Source organism: Labeo rohita, unplaced genomic scaffold, assembly GCF_022985175.1.
Source record: "Labeo rohita strain BAU-BD-2019 unplaced genomic scaffold, IGBB_LRoh.1.0 scaffold_1115, whole genome shotgun sequence".
Classification (NCBI taxonomy): Eukaryota; Metazoa; Chordata; class Actinopteri; order Cypriniformes; family Cyprinidae; genus Labeo; species Labeo rohita.
The window spans coordinates 1-17,236 of record NW_026127247.1 but is presented as its reverse complement, the minus strand read 5'-3'; the positions used below and the strand labels follow the sequence as shown (position 1 = coordinate 17,236).

Here is a 17,236-nt window from a genome sequence, read left to right as displayed (position 1 = left end):
CCTCAAAAAGAATTTCTCATCGGATCTACACGATTCACGTGGGTCACCTGTTTTGGCTTCAAAACGGCGAATTTCGCCGAAAGGTGAGGGATTTTCATGCCTGCTAATTCATCTAAAATCTCTCTCTCTTTTAATGCTGCTATACAATTTGAATACACATTCAAACAAACTGGGAGATAGTCCACAAAAGCAAATGACCTAGGTGTGGCATGAGCGTGAGTGTTCTTTGACCAGGTACCTCAGAGGTTTTACATACAACTAGAACACTTGTGTGCAATAGACAACGTTAAATGTCCACATCTACATAAAATGTCTCTCATAAAGAACTCTATACTAGAACCTTCAATTAAAACGTGACAAAGTTCAGCCTGATTAAAGCCAGGTTAGTTGTACTGTCATTGGTAAGATCTTTTTTTCTAGCTGTCTTTTTCTATTTGACATTCAGTCCACGAGGTGAACAAGGACGAACATAGATGAACAATGACGTTTCAAAATATTAACACTCTTCTTCTTGTGTTGGCTGGAATCTCAGTAACTGGGTATGTATTTACTCTTTTGTAATTTGTAGCTGGTTTACTGTTGTCTTTCTTTGGACCTTATGTTAAAATACTACACAAGTAAACTGTTTATTAATAAGAAACTGTGAATTGAGCGGCAATTTTGTTTTTATTGTTATGTGTATTGGTAGTGAATACAAATGCTCAGAATTATTTACACTTAAATATATATATAATAAGATATATAAATAAGATTAAAAGATTCTTCAAACTGCTTGGATAGCAGTTCAGAATCAAATGTAAGAAAGAGTAAAGAGTGAGTATAAAAGATGAACTGAGAAGGACTTTATGCCTCTTTAAGGCTAAAGGATTTTTACCACAACAATCTATTGTCGCATTAGTCATTTCAGACGTTCTCATAGCTACAGCTGAACATCATGTGAAAACAGTTAATTTGCAAGCCTCTCAGACATTTTTCTTGTCAAAGAAATATCTTCTTTTTCCTTTTCCTCATTCTGCTCCGTCTGGCGCACATCCGGGTGCGCACAGCTTTCAGTGTGTTCAACCTAGTGGGCTCGTTCTGTGCCTGCATTAACTGCGCTGTTGTATAGCACGCGCTGAAGTCCGCGGACCCTCCTTTTGATGACAAGAAAGGCTTCCGCATAGGAATACACTTGGGTCACGTTTCCTCCGAGGAGGCCAGGGAGAGTAATACGAAAATATCTCTTTTCCTCATAATTGGATGAGAAAATAATCGATATTACAGGAATAAAACAACGCAAATATGACTAAATATGACATTAAAAGTCTAAAAGTCACTCGCTTTTTAAAAGTAACACTGTCCAACAGCCACACCCGCAGGTAAAGTCACAGCAGAGGCTTGCCTTTCTACAGACACCCCTTAGCGTGCTGTAACTTTTATTAAAGGAGAAGTACACTTCCAGAACAACAATTTACAGATAATGTACTCACCCCCTTGTCATCCAAGATGTTCATGTCTTTCTTTCTTCAATCGTAAAATATATATATATATATATATATATATATGTTTTTTGAGGAAAACATATAATGGACTGCTATGGTGCCCCGAGTTTGAACGTCCAAAATGCAGTTTAAATATGGTTTCAAACGTTCCCAAATGCAGTTGTAAACGATCCCAGCCAAGGAAGAAGGCTTAGCTAACGAAACGATCAGTTATTTTCATAAAAATAATACAATTTATATACTTTTTAATGTCAAACGCTCATCTTTTAATGCCAAACACTCCTCCCGACCTCTGTTTTTTTCTGGTTCATGACAGTTAGGGTATGTTGAAAAATTCCCATCTTATGTTCTCCCTCAACTTCAAAATTGTCCTATATTGCTGTTTTTTCCAGGCAGAGTAAGACAAAATGAGCATTTGACATTAAAAAGTACACATGTATGTCGAAAAACTCCCATCTCATGTTCTCCCTCAACTTCAAAATCGCCTTATATCGCTGTTTTACCTTTTTTGTTTGATCTCCTTTGCATGTTCACTTTGCAGATACTTCTGCAGCGATGTAGGATGATTTTGAAATGATTTTTTAAGTTGAGGGAGAAAATACGTTTGGAGTTTTTCAACATACCCTAACTCTCTTAAGCCAGAATACACAGAGTTCAGGGAAAGAAAGGCAGGACAAGCCTTTGAGATTAAAAAGTAATTAAATAGTTTTTTTTTTTTAAATGAAATTAACAGATTTTTTTCGCTAGATAAAACCCTTCTTCCTCAGCTGAGATTGTTTACAACCGCATTTGGGATTGTTTAACTGCATTTAAACTGCATTTTGGAAGTTCAAAATCGAGGTACCATACCAGTCCATTATATGGAGAAAAATGCAGAAATGTTTTCCTCAAAAATAAAAAATAATTTCTTTACGACTGAAGAAAGAAAGACATGAACATCTTGGATGACAAGGGGGTGAGTACATTATGTGAATCTTTGTTTTGGAAGTGGACTTCTCCTTTAAACCTCACCCTGTTTGTTCAACATTTTCTGTAATTCATTTGGCTGATAACAAGTACTGATAACAAGGAGACAATCAAAAACACATTTATGAAAATGTCATACTACATACTTTATTATTAATGCAACAGTGTTTCAAAATGCATAACAGAAGATGTGACAAGCATGATGAACCATCAACGTACTGTTTTCGTAATTGCTAGATGATCTGTCAAATACTTGATAATGCAACAGTGTTTGTATGTAGGTAGAAGACATTCTGGCACACACTTTTCCACAGAGAAACCATTTAGTGTAAATCTCAAAACAGTCAATCATTGCTATACTGTCCAAAAAAAAAAATCCACAAACTAGCGAGGGACAATTTTGTGCCTGTAACAGTTGTATAAAACTGTTTGTGCAGGCAGATCCAATCTGAGGCCCATGAGGTTAACAGACGTTTTTAAAATAAAGTGAGATTTTCCCTGATGTCTTACATGAAAAGCAGCATAAAGCCATAGAAACCTTTATGGCAGAGATTCTCAACTCTAGCCGAGAATCCACTTCCTATAGAATTTAGCTCCAACCTTAATCAAACTCACCTGCCTGTAACTTGTAGCGAATTAGCTCAAAAGGGAAATGTATATAAATAATTACAATTAATTATTATTAATTACAATTATTTATATCAGCTGCCAGTAGTAACTGTAGCGGAATTAATTTTCTATCAACTAATCTGTTCATCCAGCGAACATTCAGTATAATGTCCTATTAACTCTAAGGAATGATATTTTCTTGGCCACAGAAAATAACTTTTTTAAATGACTTTGTATAGAGCATGTAGCTTGAATCGGAATCGTAAAGGGACATCAATTTACAAGGCAGAATCAGAATCAAAACTATATGTTAAGTAGCTTTCTTGGACTGGTTTAATTTAGTGAAGATCATCACGGGGCATCGGTAAGAATGCACAAAAGTCCATAAATCCAATCACGGGTTTTAATAAAGTTTCAAGCCAGCTGCATACACATTGCAGTTTTGATTGTGTATGGGTTTACAAAGGTGTGTGTGGTTTTCTATAATAAAACAGAAATACAATAATCAATACACAGCAATAAACGACAAAGAAACACCCAGATCAAATGTACAAACACGTGTGGACACGTGACTATATATATATATAATTGACCAGTACGGCATGCGATCATTGTCTTTTCTGCCTCTCAATCATACATAATCTTATCAATCCACACAAATACGGCTTGCTGACATTTGTACAAGATATACATATAGTAAAAACAAAGTATTATTCGTTACCACACTTATGCTGCGCACGATAGATCGCACGTGCAGAGACAGCGTACATTTAGAGAGCTAGCATTAGCTTTACGGAGATATAGATGCATTAAACATCAGAACGTTTGAATACAGCGATATAAACAAGCTTAAAGAATATGGACAAATATATATATATCGGAAATAAACTTACTTTGAAGTTACGCACACTCATCTATGGCTTGAAAACACACGAGCCCTTCCTCACATTTTAGCGGAACATGAGCAGATGCGTCAAACTTTGGGGGCGGGTCTAAACTACGCTGTCAATATGACTCCCAATGCCCCAATAAGAACAGAAATAATAAACTCCGGTAAACTTACTAAGCCTTTTCAACAGCCGCCCCAATTTACGTAGTAAATTCTACTTCAGAAAAGGCTTACGAGTCCTTCTCATCATCAGGTAGTAGTGGCAAACAGACAAGTTTACTCACTGGTCGGATGTATTTCCGCAGTTCGGATTCTCCCGTCAGCCCCTGGTACTGTGGCTGAGACCTTACCCACTGGCCAGAGGGCTCGAGGCAACTGGTGATCTACTATCATCACTACTGTCCCAGTCTTCAGGTCTTTGCCAGTTTCAGTCGTCCACTTATTTCGTGTTTGCAGCTTAGGTAAGTATCTCTTGATGTAGTGTGCCCAAAAATGGTAGGCCAGGACTTGGCTGTGTCTCCAGCGTTTTCTGCTAAGTAATTCTGACTCAGGGTATACAATTTGGGGTAAATCAGGGTCTGGCCGCCCCAATAAAAGGCTGTTCGGGGTGATGGGATCCACATCTGCTACATCCAATGACACGTAGCCCAGGGGTTTCGAGTTTAAAATCCCTTCAATCTCTGTAAGCACTGTGCTTAGCACTTCTTCCGTTACATGTTGGGCTCCAAGTGTAACATTCAGGGTGGACTTTAGAGATCTAATTTCTCTCTCCCAGAGTCCACCAAAGTGGGAAGCTCCAGGAGGATTAAATTTGAACAGAATCTTCTGTTTTGCCAGCTGATTTTGCAAGGTAGGTTGCATGGCGGCAAACGCTTCTGATAGTTCCCTTTGTCCTCCCTTAAAGTTTGTTCCCTGGTCAGAATATAGTTCATGGGGAGTTCCTCTACGTGCTACAAATCTACGCAGGGCCATGAGGAATGAATCTGTATCAATTTTGGGGAGTAAATCAATGTAGACTCCTCTGGTCGTCATACATTTAAATATGATTCCCCACCGTTTTTCAGTGCGTCGGCCTACCTTGATTGTAAATGGCCCAAAACAATCAACTCCAGTCGAATAGAATGCTGGGCGGTAGAGCCGAAGTCGGGCTGGTGGCAAATCCGCCATCTTTGGCACGTCAGGCTTCCCTCGCCATTTTCTGCATTCCTGGCATTGATGTTGGTGTCTTCTAACCACCTCACGGCCCCTAATGACCCAGTATTTGCGACGTAACTCAGCGAATACTCTTTCTGGGCCAGGATGATGAAGTTTCTCATCATAATGCTGGATCAGGAGTTGACTGAGTGGGTGTTTGGGATCAAGGACAATTGGATGGGCCATATTTGGGTTAAGATCACTACGTCTCAGACAGCCACCAACTCTTATAAGCCCAGTAGACTGGTCGAGTTCTGGCGCAAGCGATATTAATCGGCTATTGGAAGGCAAGGATTGGCCACTTGTTAACAATTTGAGCTCAACTGGGAAACACTTAGCTTGGGCTTGCTTTAGGAGCGAGATCTCAGCAGCTGCGTAGTCTTGTGCAGATAAATCTTTGGTCTGATTTGCTTGGTTTGACAGCTCTTGGGCTTCATGTTCTACCAACTGATTAAAGCTGTGGTACAGTGAGAATTCTTGCGCTAGATCAGAGAAGTCTACGGTGGTCAGACTGCAGAAGGTTACCTTTTTCTCTTCATCTGTACTCTTTAGGACTGATTCCTCTGGGTCTCCAGACCAGGTACTTGGGTCTTGCTGCAAAAAGTGCGGTCCTTGATTCCACTGACTTGACATTGATAGTTGCCGAAGTGTTCTTCCATGGGTAATGTCATCAGCAGGATTGCTCTCAGACTTCACATAACGCCATGCTTGAGGAGAGGTCAATTCCTGAATTTCTGCGATCCTTGTACCCACAAACACCTTATATCTGCATGAATCCGACTGGATCCAAGCTAAGACGGTCTTTGAGTCACTCCACAAAGTCACACTCTGAATGTTCAAAGTGAGTTCTCTTTCAAGAACTCTTGCCAGTTGAGCTCCACTAAGTGCTGCACAAAGTTCTAGCCTGGGTACAGATAGCTGTCGTTTTGGTGCCACCCTTGATCTCGCTGTGACAAATGCAACCTCGACTTGGCCTTGAAGACTCTGTGTTCTCAGGTATGCCACTGACCCATAAGCATGATTTGACGCATCGCAAAATATGTCGATGTCTCTTATGCAGGTCTCACAGTCTAATTCTGTACTAGTGTAGCAGCGTGGAATTGCAATACTGTTTATGTACTGCAGTTCCTCTTCCCATTCGCGTCAGGCTTGCGAGAGTTCACTTGGTAGCAATGGATCGTCCCACTCACGTTTTTTATCCCACAGTCAGTAAGTTTTGGGAGTTCATTTTAGTCCATCTCTGCAAGTCAGACTTTTCAGGATAAGAGACTAAACATGAACTCCCAAAACTTACTGCCAGATTTTGGAAGATAAATTCTTGAATCAGAGGCACAAGAGGATGTGATGCTTGTCCTTCAAGAGTCACTCTCAACTTATCTGTCTCTAAAGCATATAAAAAAACTGTCTTCATGTATTTCACAACACGTCAACTTGTTATTCTTATTAAGTAAGGGGCATTTTTTAGGATTTTTTACCAAGCAAAGTCTCTGAGAACCTGACACATTGCACTTCTGAAGACTCCAGGTAGGTTGCAGTTCTGGAAAATGGTGGCGCTGGAGACTAAACGGTTCCTGATGGTGTCACACCTAATTCTTCACCTTAATTCCTAATTCTTTTGCAGTTAACATGCATCTTTTCTTCTCCACCTGTTTTTTTTGACCATGCAGACTCAACAAGCATTTCTCTGTCCAATGGTCAAGCCTTAACTTTGCAAATTCTTGTAATGCATTAGTATTGCATTCTTCTCATGGGCATTTAATAATTTGGACTTTTCAGTCTGGGTTAAATATCTTTTTTGGCTCATTTTAGCTGTAAACGAACACATGCCTAATAATCCTGCACACCTGAATATAAGGAGTTTTTCACTTCCAGCCTTCACGGACAATTATACATCACATATAAATGATTAAATACAAAATTAACAGTAGTTACTAAGACTGATGTGGTTTGGAATTGGTAAAATGTGTTTGGAAAAAAAATATGACCAGAATATCAACATGCCTAATAATTCTGCACACAGTGTATATATATAACTGCCTCCTCATTTTAAAACATTTAAAACATAAAAGCATGCCACTGGTGTAGGGAGGGCTTATATTGCCCCAGTACGGTGACATCCGTTTAATAATTTGAATTAAGATTATAATTTACACTCAATACATTATTACTGCATACTGTTTCATAATGCATTACAATACTGAGGTGCAGATAACTGGCACTATTTACAATAAGTAGTATAAATAGCAGAAAATCCTGCTATTTTAACATAGTGTAATAATATAATCTATAGCTAGTTACACTTAGTGTAAACATCCTCTATTGCAATTAGTACAAATTGCACTTAGTACAAATAACCGCTGCCTTAAATAAATGTCCTACAAGATGGCTAACTTTGATTGACTTCCAGGTCACAGGTTGGAGGATGGAGGAGCGAGGAAACAGGGAAGCATTCATTTGATTATTGAGTCAGAATATGCAAACCTGCAATGAATCAACTGGCAGAAGAGTTTCTTGCAAAAGTACACTCTTATATAAAGGTGCTTCATGATGCCATAGAAGAACCTTTTTTTGTCTAAATGGTTCCATAAAGAACCTTAAATATCTAAAAAACCTTCCTGTTTCACTAAAGGTTCTTTGTGGTGAAAGAAGGTTCTTCGGATTATAAAAAGGTAAGTAAAAAGGTAATAAAGAGAAGGTTCTTTAAAGAACCTTTGACTGAATGCTTCTTTGTGGAACCAAAAATGGTTCTTCTAAGGCATCACTTGAAGAACCTTTTAAAGCACCTTTATTTTTAAGAGTGTATCGTTGTTGTTGTGTTTTGTGTGTATGTGAAACATACACATGACACTGTTTAGCTAGGGGCTAAATGGTAAAATGATGCTGGGGAAATTATTTGCATTTATTTAAAATGACAAGACAGAAGAAGATAAAGAACCAGGGACTAGTAAAACTGAAGCCTTTTCACTCCATGCAAGCAGGGAATAGTTTAGTGACATTTTGACAAATTAATCACATTTTATAATTGACTCTCATAATCCTTATCTACTGACGTATCTAAAAGAGTAACTGCATTATCATGATGCTACAACAAAACCAGAAAATAATTAGAGCTTAAGAAACCCAGACATTATTATAACTTCTTGTGCTTTTTTCTTACTGATTACTCCTGCAACAATTTTTTTTTGTGTTTTACTTGACTGCCTCGGAATGGTGTTTATATTTTTGAACGATACTTTACATGCTAGCCTCCCACATCAGAACGTTACGAGCAATGAGGTAAATTTTGTACTATGTAAGAATCTGCTATATAGGGACACCTATCAGATGAGTACAAAATGGAGCTACACTATCTTATATTTATCATGAAAGCACAGCTGAACATTGTGCTGGGGAAAATTATGAAGCAACAGTGAAACTAGTCATGCTTTGTTATCTTTCCATCCTGTATTTCAAGTTTTTAGTCTTTTTGTACTTTGTTCTGCTTTGAGGTATAACTGTATTGTGGAGCGTGACAATGGGGTTGAGGAACCACCTGCAGGCTTTATTATCATCTGAGTCGTACAGGCAGGGTCAGTTTTCAGCAAATACAACAAAAGAGTAAAGGCAAGGTAGGGCATAATCCATAAATAGGCATAAGGTCAGGGCAGGCAGCATGATCAACAATCAGTCCACAAAAGAAAACACTCCAGGGTTTAAAACTATAGGCTAGGCCAGGGGTGACGAACTCTGGTCCTGGAGAGCCGCAGACCTGCAGAGCTCAGCTCCAACCCTAATTAAAACTCACCTGCCTGTAGCTTTTTAGTAACCCTGCAGAGCTTGATTACCTTGTTCAGGTGTTTTTGACAAGGGTTGAAACAAAACTCTGCAGGGCTGCGGCTCTCCAGGACCGATGTTCGCCACCCCTGGGCTAGGCAATGCAAGGCAAGGTAAACAAAGGAACACATAATGGCTAGGAACTGAAGCTACAAATAATACCAAAGACAATAGAAGGCAAGCCCTTTAGCCAAAAAAGCATAATGGCTAGAGCTAACGCTTCCGATTTGGGAATGGAGACCAGAGGCTGGTTTCTTTGAATGGATGACAATGGATGAGAGGCTTCACTATGTTGAATAAACAGCTTGTTAGAGGAACCAGCTCATCTGCTCCCGGCTAAGCTTTCAACATGTTTTACACTAAACAATACTTTTAAATTGAACTATTTTTAGAGTTTACACAGAAAAAAGAAAAACATGTTGTTTTATGAGAGAAGTCACAGATGTTTTCCGACGTGGGATTCGGCTTAGTCCAGGGTAGAATGGTATGAGTCAGGGGTGGAGTATCCTCTGGTGGAGCTCATGGGCACTCCATCTGGGGATCGTGACAATAACATTGCAAAAATGTTATGGCCCTGAAATTATATGACTAATCAGTATTTATTTAATATGTAAGAATTGCCACTAAACTAAGTCTGTTTGTAAACCTTTAAGTAAAATAATAATAATAATGCTACAGAAATGATGTGGTCTGGTTCCTGTTTTTATTGTTCGTTTTTTTTCACTAGAGAATATTTCTTTCACATGTCCAGATTATGTTACTTTAATAAAATATCCTGCAATAAATATCCATGAGAAGGACTGTATATTTTACCATGGGCGTCGGAACCATTGTATGTGGGTGGGACAGGACCAATGATATTGGACCCATCCACTTTTACCGTCTCTAATTCAGTGAATATTCTGTGCACTTTTCAGAGCGCCGTCAGTCAAATCCATTCCACATGACACATGCCCTAGTAAATTGAACTCCATTTAGCTACTGCCTTGAATTTCACGCTTTTTCCATTCTGTGTTTTCACTAGTTACTCTCTGCTGAGGTAAAATATTTTTGCATACAGCCAGCTACACTGTATATTTGCATATTGTCCCTGGCAACCATTATACTGTGCTAGTTTGAAACATCTGCTAAATGAATAAACATTGATGTCATTATTACTAATTTATTTATTTGACTAGTATGCATGTATTAAGCAGGATAATGTACCGAATAACACTAATAACTAAAATGATTGGGCTACTTATTTTTGCCCTGCATGCAGAAAATGGTCTGCAATGGTCTGCTAAATAAATTTATTCTTGAGATCCCAAGAGGAATTTAACAATGAAATTCATCATTTGAATCCACTGATGTGTGTTTATGCATGCCCTTGTTTGATTATATTGTAACATTTTTATAGAAACGCGTGGGTGGATTGTGTGTTTGACACACTGACATTTATTGTGAGGTTATTATCATTTACTGATAAGTGTTTTTATTCGTACAATGAAATATTTCATTGCTTTTTGACATTTCTGTCAATTTGTCGTAAATACTGACAAGGACAGTTAAAGTTTGGGGTTGTGGCATTATAAAATGACATAGGCTTTCTTATGAATATTAATGGTTTATGCACATAGGTTTTTCTGTTTTGATCATCTGCCGCTTTTCTCTTTTTTGTTTTTTTCTCTACATTAACTTAAAGCTACTAAAGCTACTGATTTGCTGGGTTAGAGTTGTGTTTGCAGGTTTGGCTTTACGTATAAAGCGGGGTCCTAGTCTGCCCCAATACCGTTTTTTATTTTAATACACAAAAAAAGTCCCTGAACAACAGTGGATGCATATCAGGTGTGGGCTTTAAAGCTTTTATTATAGCCTTACAGTTTTCAATCTCTTATTTAGATCTGGTGTGGAGGCTCTTTGGGGATATTATAATGTACTGAATGATTCAATGATCAGTCATTGGCTGTTAAATTGTCAGGGGTAGTTTGATTGGTTGTTTGAGTCTCAGGTAGCTTAGACTGTTGTTTCCTAAACAACACAGCAACCCGCTCCTCCCCATTAAAAAACAATGCAAGTGAATCCCTTTCTTCTGGTGCTGCTTGCCTTCTTACTGAGCAGAGATGGCAAGTACACACATCCTTAACTCAAGTAGCAGTACAGATAAGTACAGTAATACTCTGGTAAAAGTAGAAGTACTGAGTACACTTTTTTACTTAAAGGGGTCATAGGATGTTAGATTCACTTTTACATGCTGAACATACTTTGAACGTTAATGTTCCATGCAGTGGTTTTTAATTAATCTGTAAAAATAATATCCCCTTTTTTAAATCGAGCCATTCTCAGATGCCTGTCGTTTTTGCGTCACACCCACAGAGGCCGCTCCCACGATAGTTGATTGACATTAGAGTCTTATCTAACATCAGTTGTAACAGTCCAACCTCCATGTTTTGATGCCGAAGCAGGGATTTAAGTTAGACAAGAATTGAGCGATTGAGGTGTTGCGTTGCTGGATGTAATAATGAACATAGTGGTCGTCATTTACTCCCGACATCTGAGCTGCTGAAGATGCAGTGGACTACGTTTGTTTGTTTGTTTGTGAAGGGAATGCGCCTCCCGATCTACATATATCCGTCTATGTTCACGCGAATCATTCGTGATCCAGGTTCACTTACAGCAGAAGTGAGTATAAGCGTTTTTTTTTATGAATCTTTGCGATCGCCTTTCCTAATAATGTGCTAGTTAGCAAGTTTAGCGGCTAAACACGGCTAAAGTAAACAGGCTCATCAATCCACAGAGAGGGGCGGGGCGAGCAGAGCTCATTTGCATTTAAAGCAGCCTCGACCAGAATGGGATAATTTTTGCAGAGCTGATTTTGGCATGGTAAATAGGGTGTTGTTTTACACAACCATTGAGAAATTTTAAACCAAAGTATATTATAGACTTTTGATTAAGACCCTAAAGAATCATATCAACTTGAGGAAAATGGGCATCCAATGACACCTTTAAGTTAAAGTAAAGAAGTATGGGCTCAGACATGTACTAAAGTAAAAAGTACCCGTTACTACTACCTGTTTTAGTGTCACGCTGGTAACTGGACCTCATATCATATTGACACATTAATCCAAAATACATTTAAAATGTATTAGCTAATGAATGTATCAAGGCTAAACATGTAGAACAAAATTTCAGCCCAGGAAATAACACTCACGCTCATCCAGGCCATCCCATACAGAAAAATCCTAATACTGAACATGTTATTGCATTGTCATGAATCATATTTTTCTCTTACCAAAATTAACCATGGTTTATTACAGTAAAAGTATAGTAACCATGTTTTTTTGGGTTTTTTTTTTTGGTTTTTTGGGCAAATTGATTACAATCTGTTTTCAATTTAACTACAACCATAGTTTTACCACATTTTACTACATATCATAGTTAGACTATGATTAGTGTAGCAAAACCATGGTTCATTTGTGGTTACTATGGTCTAACTACAGTAACCATGGATTTTGGTTAAAATTTTCATAAGGGTTGTGTTGTTATCTGCCTTAGCTCCTTTTGAATGTATTACAAAACGATGTTTTATAACATTTGTTTGCTAAATTACTACTGTAACTTTACAGTAGATAATAATGATGTCCTTTAGCATTGAGTATTTTGAGTGATGATGATAGGAATTTATTTTAGTTTAGTTTATAGTACTACTGCTGTAGTTTTGTCTTTGTTTTGTCTTTGTTTACTTAGTTAAGCACTAAACTGCTAGCAACTCTTAGCAGCCTGTTTACAGATGAAACTGACCTGTACCTGAAGTCCTGAACAGGGGTGCGTTTCCCGTACAATGACGCAACTCGCTGATTAACCTCCATAGTACGATGCATTGTTGTGGAAACGAACAAGTGACTCCATTCTTGAGTCACTTGTAGTGATTACTCTGATAGAAACCGTTTTGGCGGAGACACGGAGCGCGTGCGAACCGAATCGCGTTGCCAGGAAAGACTAACTGATCCATGATTTATTAGAGATTTGTTATCGAATGGTGATCCACCAAATGCTGATTAAAACTAAATTAACGAGCCTGGTTTGAAAATGTAAGAAGTAGAAAGTACAGATATTTGTGTAAAAATGTAAGGAGTAAAAGTAAAAAGTAGTCAGAAAAATAAATAGTGAAGTAAAGTACTGATTTTTTGAAATATGTAGGTTTTATTCTTGCCTGTGGTGTTTGGGTCTGAAATTAGTAACCCAGGTAATTTTCATGTTGAGTTGATGTGTGTGTAAAAATTGACTTTATTTTTTGTGATCTGAATTTTTTGTCCTGTTTTCTCCCAAATTCTCCTGTAAAATGTTTCTCTCTCCCTCTCATTTAACTGTGCATTAAAGGGGTCATTGGATGCCCATTTTCCACAAGTTGATATGATTCTTTAGGGCAGGGGTGTCAAACTTAGTTCCTGGAGGGCCGCAGCTCCAACACACATACTATGCAGTTTTCAATTAAGCCTGAAGGACTTGATTAGTTGGATCAGGTGTGTTTAATTAGGGTTGCATCTAAACTCTGCAGGGCTGCGGCCCTCCAGGACCGGAGTTTGACACCCCTGCTTTAGGATCTTAATGAGAAGTCTATAATATACTTCGGTTCTCAATGGTAGTGTAAAACAACACCCTTTTTACCTTGTCAAAATGAGCTCTGCAAAAATCTTCCTGTTCTGGTCGAGGTTGCTTTAAATACAAATTAGATCTGCTCGGCCCGCCCCTCTCTTCTCTCTGTGGAGTGACAAGCCTGATTTCTTTAGCCGCATTTAGCTGCTAAACTTGCTAACAAGCATGTGATTAGGAAAGGTGATCGCAAAGATTCATAAAAAAAACCCTTATACTCACTTCTGCTGTAAGTGAAACTGGATCACGAATGATTCGCATGAACATAGACGGATATATGTAGATCGGGAGGCGCATTCCCTTCACAAACAACCGTAATCCACTGCATCTTCAGCTGTTCAGATGTCAGGAGTAAATGACGACCACTACGTTCATTATTACATCCAGCAACACAACACCTCAATCGCTCAATCGGAGATATGACGCCATAACGACAGGCATCTGAGAATGGCTCAATTTGAAAAAGGGGATATTATTTTTACAGAATAATTAAAAACCACTGCATGGATTTTTATCATTATAGGGTAGATGTGTACATACACTGCCAACACACATTAATGTTCAAACAACATGTAAAAGTGAACTTTGCATCCGATGACCCCTTTAAAAATAAACACAGATCGTATGCTGTCAGGATGACCTCATGAGCTCATGTACTTTAACAATGAGAACTCCAGCTTACTGAAACATTATACAGATTTTTGTTGAGTAAAAAAAAAAACTTTTAGCATGGCCTTATTTCTATTGCAACAGGCACCAAAACAGTTTCTCTTATTCACAGAGGTCATGGAAATTATGCGGAAGTGAAAGGGAAAAATTAAGACATTACTAGCATGACAGATATATCCATCTCACCAGTTTTTATATTTTATCACTTTGGGTTTATCCTTTAGTTGATTTGTATACACTTCAGGTTAGATCCCATATTGAATTTTACACAGATTAGGAATATGAATTCATAGGAACAAGCTTTTCTAAACATGCATTTTTCTAGAGTATTTGACTGTGTCGCATCACCGCAACACTTAATACTACTGCAACAGTATTGCGTTTATCTGTGTAGTAAAATTGATGAGTAATTTTCCTGAGAAAAGATGTGATTCATGTTCTGTTATTGTGTTTTCTTCACAGACTTATTTTTTGGGGCTACACCTCAACCTCATTCAAGTGAGTTGTTTTCTTCTTTTTCTTTTTCTTTTTCTTATTCTTTTTCAAATACCCTATACCCATCAAAACAGTCCTGAGCAAATATCTATAAAAGATTGCTTATTACTGTTCTTGGGGAAAAAAAATGGGAAACTCCTGTTTGGGGATACAATAAGGTTCATTAGTTAACATTATTTTATTATTAAAATCATTTATTAACATTAGTTAATGCACTACGAACTAACATGAACAACTGTATGTTTATTAACCAGCATTAACAAAGATTGTTAAATAGTGCAACACGTTCTCACTCCCAACTCATCACATATTGACGCTTGGTCAGGACCCTTTGGCGTCAATTTTTTTGATGCTTAAGTTACCCCTTTAGCGCCACTTTTGGATGTGCAGGGTCCTCCATTGATTTCAATTGTTTGCCTTAATTTAATGGTTTGCATGCATTTGTAAAAAAAATATAAATAATTTTATAGAAATTTATACTTTCATTGGAGCACCTAAACCCACCCTTACCCTAAAATTACCCACTTCTGAACAATATAAAACATGTAACAGGCAAATATAAGTACAGTCACTGGTATTTATTGCAGAAACTGACCATAAACAAGCAGTATAAAAGCATTACAAACAAGCCATACGATATCTTTATGTGAAGAAAAGAGTAAAACATAAGGTTTAAATCGCTGAAAATGATCCCGCTCCTTTAAGGAGAAGTCCACTTTCAGAACAACTATTTACAGATAATGTAAATAGTGTGATCCAAGATGTCTTTCTTTCTTATTTGCGCACAAAAAGACTGAGCTTTACGGCGGATGGAGACAGACATCTATTCCTTTCACAAATCGATCGTTTTGCCTCAAAAGACTTTGGAATATTAATACTTCTTGAATAAATTATGACTGTAGCTGTATCTGCCAGTTATATTGTGTGTTTTATTGACAAATGGTAGGTTTAGGGGCAGGGGTTGGGTTACGTGCTTGTAAATGTGTAAATAATGAAATGTAAATAAAACTTGTGACTGCTTACATTGAAAAATCACACCCCAACATATATGCAATAATGGCAATATTATTACCCAATATATAATTTAATCATGACCATAAAATTCGCAGTGCCTTTTGCATCAGCATTATGACGCCAAGGGTTTCTTATTTAAAGCAATGAAGGACGCTGCATGTCGAAAAATGACGCTAAAGGGGTACCCTGTGCGTCAAGAAGTGATGCCAAAGGGTCCTGACCAAGCATCAATATGTGACGAGTGTAATAAATGTATTGCTCATTGCTTGTTCATGTTAGTTAATACATTAACTAATGTTAACAAATGACACCTTATTGTAAAGTTTTACCACTGAAGCTGAAAATTTATCAGTAACCAGGTTAACATGTTTGATGTGTTTGTGCAGTTCAGATACATTCATGGTCAATGTTATACGTATAGCCTTCTTGAACTTTAAGATTACTTTCACCAATATTTTGTAAAGACAGCATGCATGCTTTAAAAGATTATCAAATAAAAACATGATCAAATAAGCCATGCAGCATTTCTCCATTATAACTTTATCTCAGTTTCAGATTTAAAGAGAAACGATTCTGCCTCAAGTAAGTTCTGTCTGTGTTCATCCACTCACTCTCTCAAAACATTCATCCATACACATACTAAAACATTCTCAGAAGCACACATGCACTTTTATGCACTTACTGTACACTCAAGCATGTACACTGAGAATTCAAAATGTTTTTAGAATGTTTTGTCTGCTACAGGATTCTCTTGAAAGCTCTCTTAAACATGAATGGTGATAGTAAATAGCCACCAACTGGACAGAGGTGGGAATTACAGCTATAATTTACAATAGATCACCCTCAGCTTAATCTGTCAAAGTGACAGACGGCCTTCAGATTTTTCTGTCACTGACAATAATATATTATTTAGCACCGCCCTTCAGAAGCTACAGAAGATACTTACATTTTTTTTTTTCCAAAAGACAAAATAAGTTAAATTTACCCTGACCTTCAAATTTCAAAAGTCGTGTTCAACATTAAACAGCCTGTGTAAATAATTTTAAATGCAGTCTATAGTATTGTGATTGACTGAAGAAACTGGTTATATTTAAATATTTGACAAAAACGACAGAAACATTAACATGTACAGGGCATTAACTTGTACAAATAGAGCATTAGGCTGAGGAGGTTTAGTCTCTTGGAAATGCAGAGAACAGACCACTGACAGGCTTTCTTCAGCTTTCCTTCAGGCTTGTGTTGTCCTGTTTGCAATTGGCTGAAAAGGGGGAAACTAATAATCAGTCCACAGTTTCCTGATAAGCAATCAAATCCTTATAATCTAGTAATGATAAACTTACTGTTTGTAAATGAGAAGTGAAATTAAAGAAAGCTGCTTTAGCTCCATCCCTAATCATGACAGTCTAACACTGTCCTGTCAAAGTGCTCACTGTACATATTGTGCTCATAACACAATTTAGTTTATGATATAAAC

The 17,236-nt window shown here is 37.6% G+C and overlaps 1 long non-coding RNA gene across 1 annotated transcript; it reads left to right on the top strand.

Annotated features, from left to right (window-relative positions):
- Positions 1 to 213: 213 nt before the first annotated feature.
- Positions 214 to 16,344, top strand: LOC127157573 (uncharacterized). The gene is made up of 3 exons (XR_007825944.1): positions 214 to 539; positions 14,716 to 14,751; positions 16,312 to 16,344. It is a non-coding gene; the product is annotated as an uncharacterized LOC127157573 (long non-coding RNA).
- Positions 16,345 to 17,236: the final 892 nt, after the last annotated feature.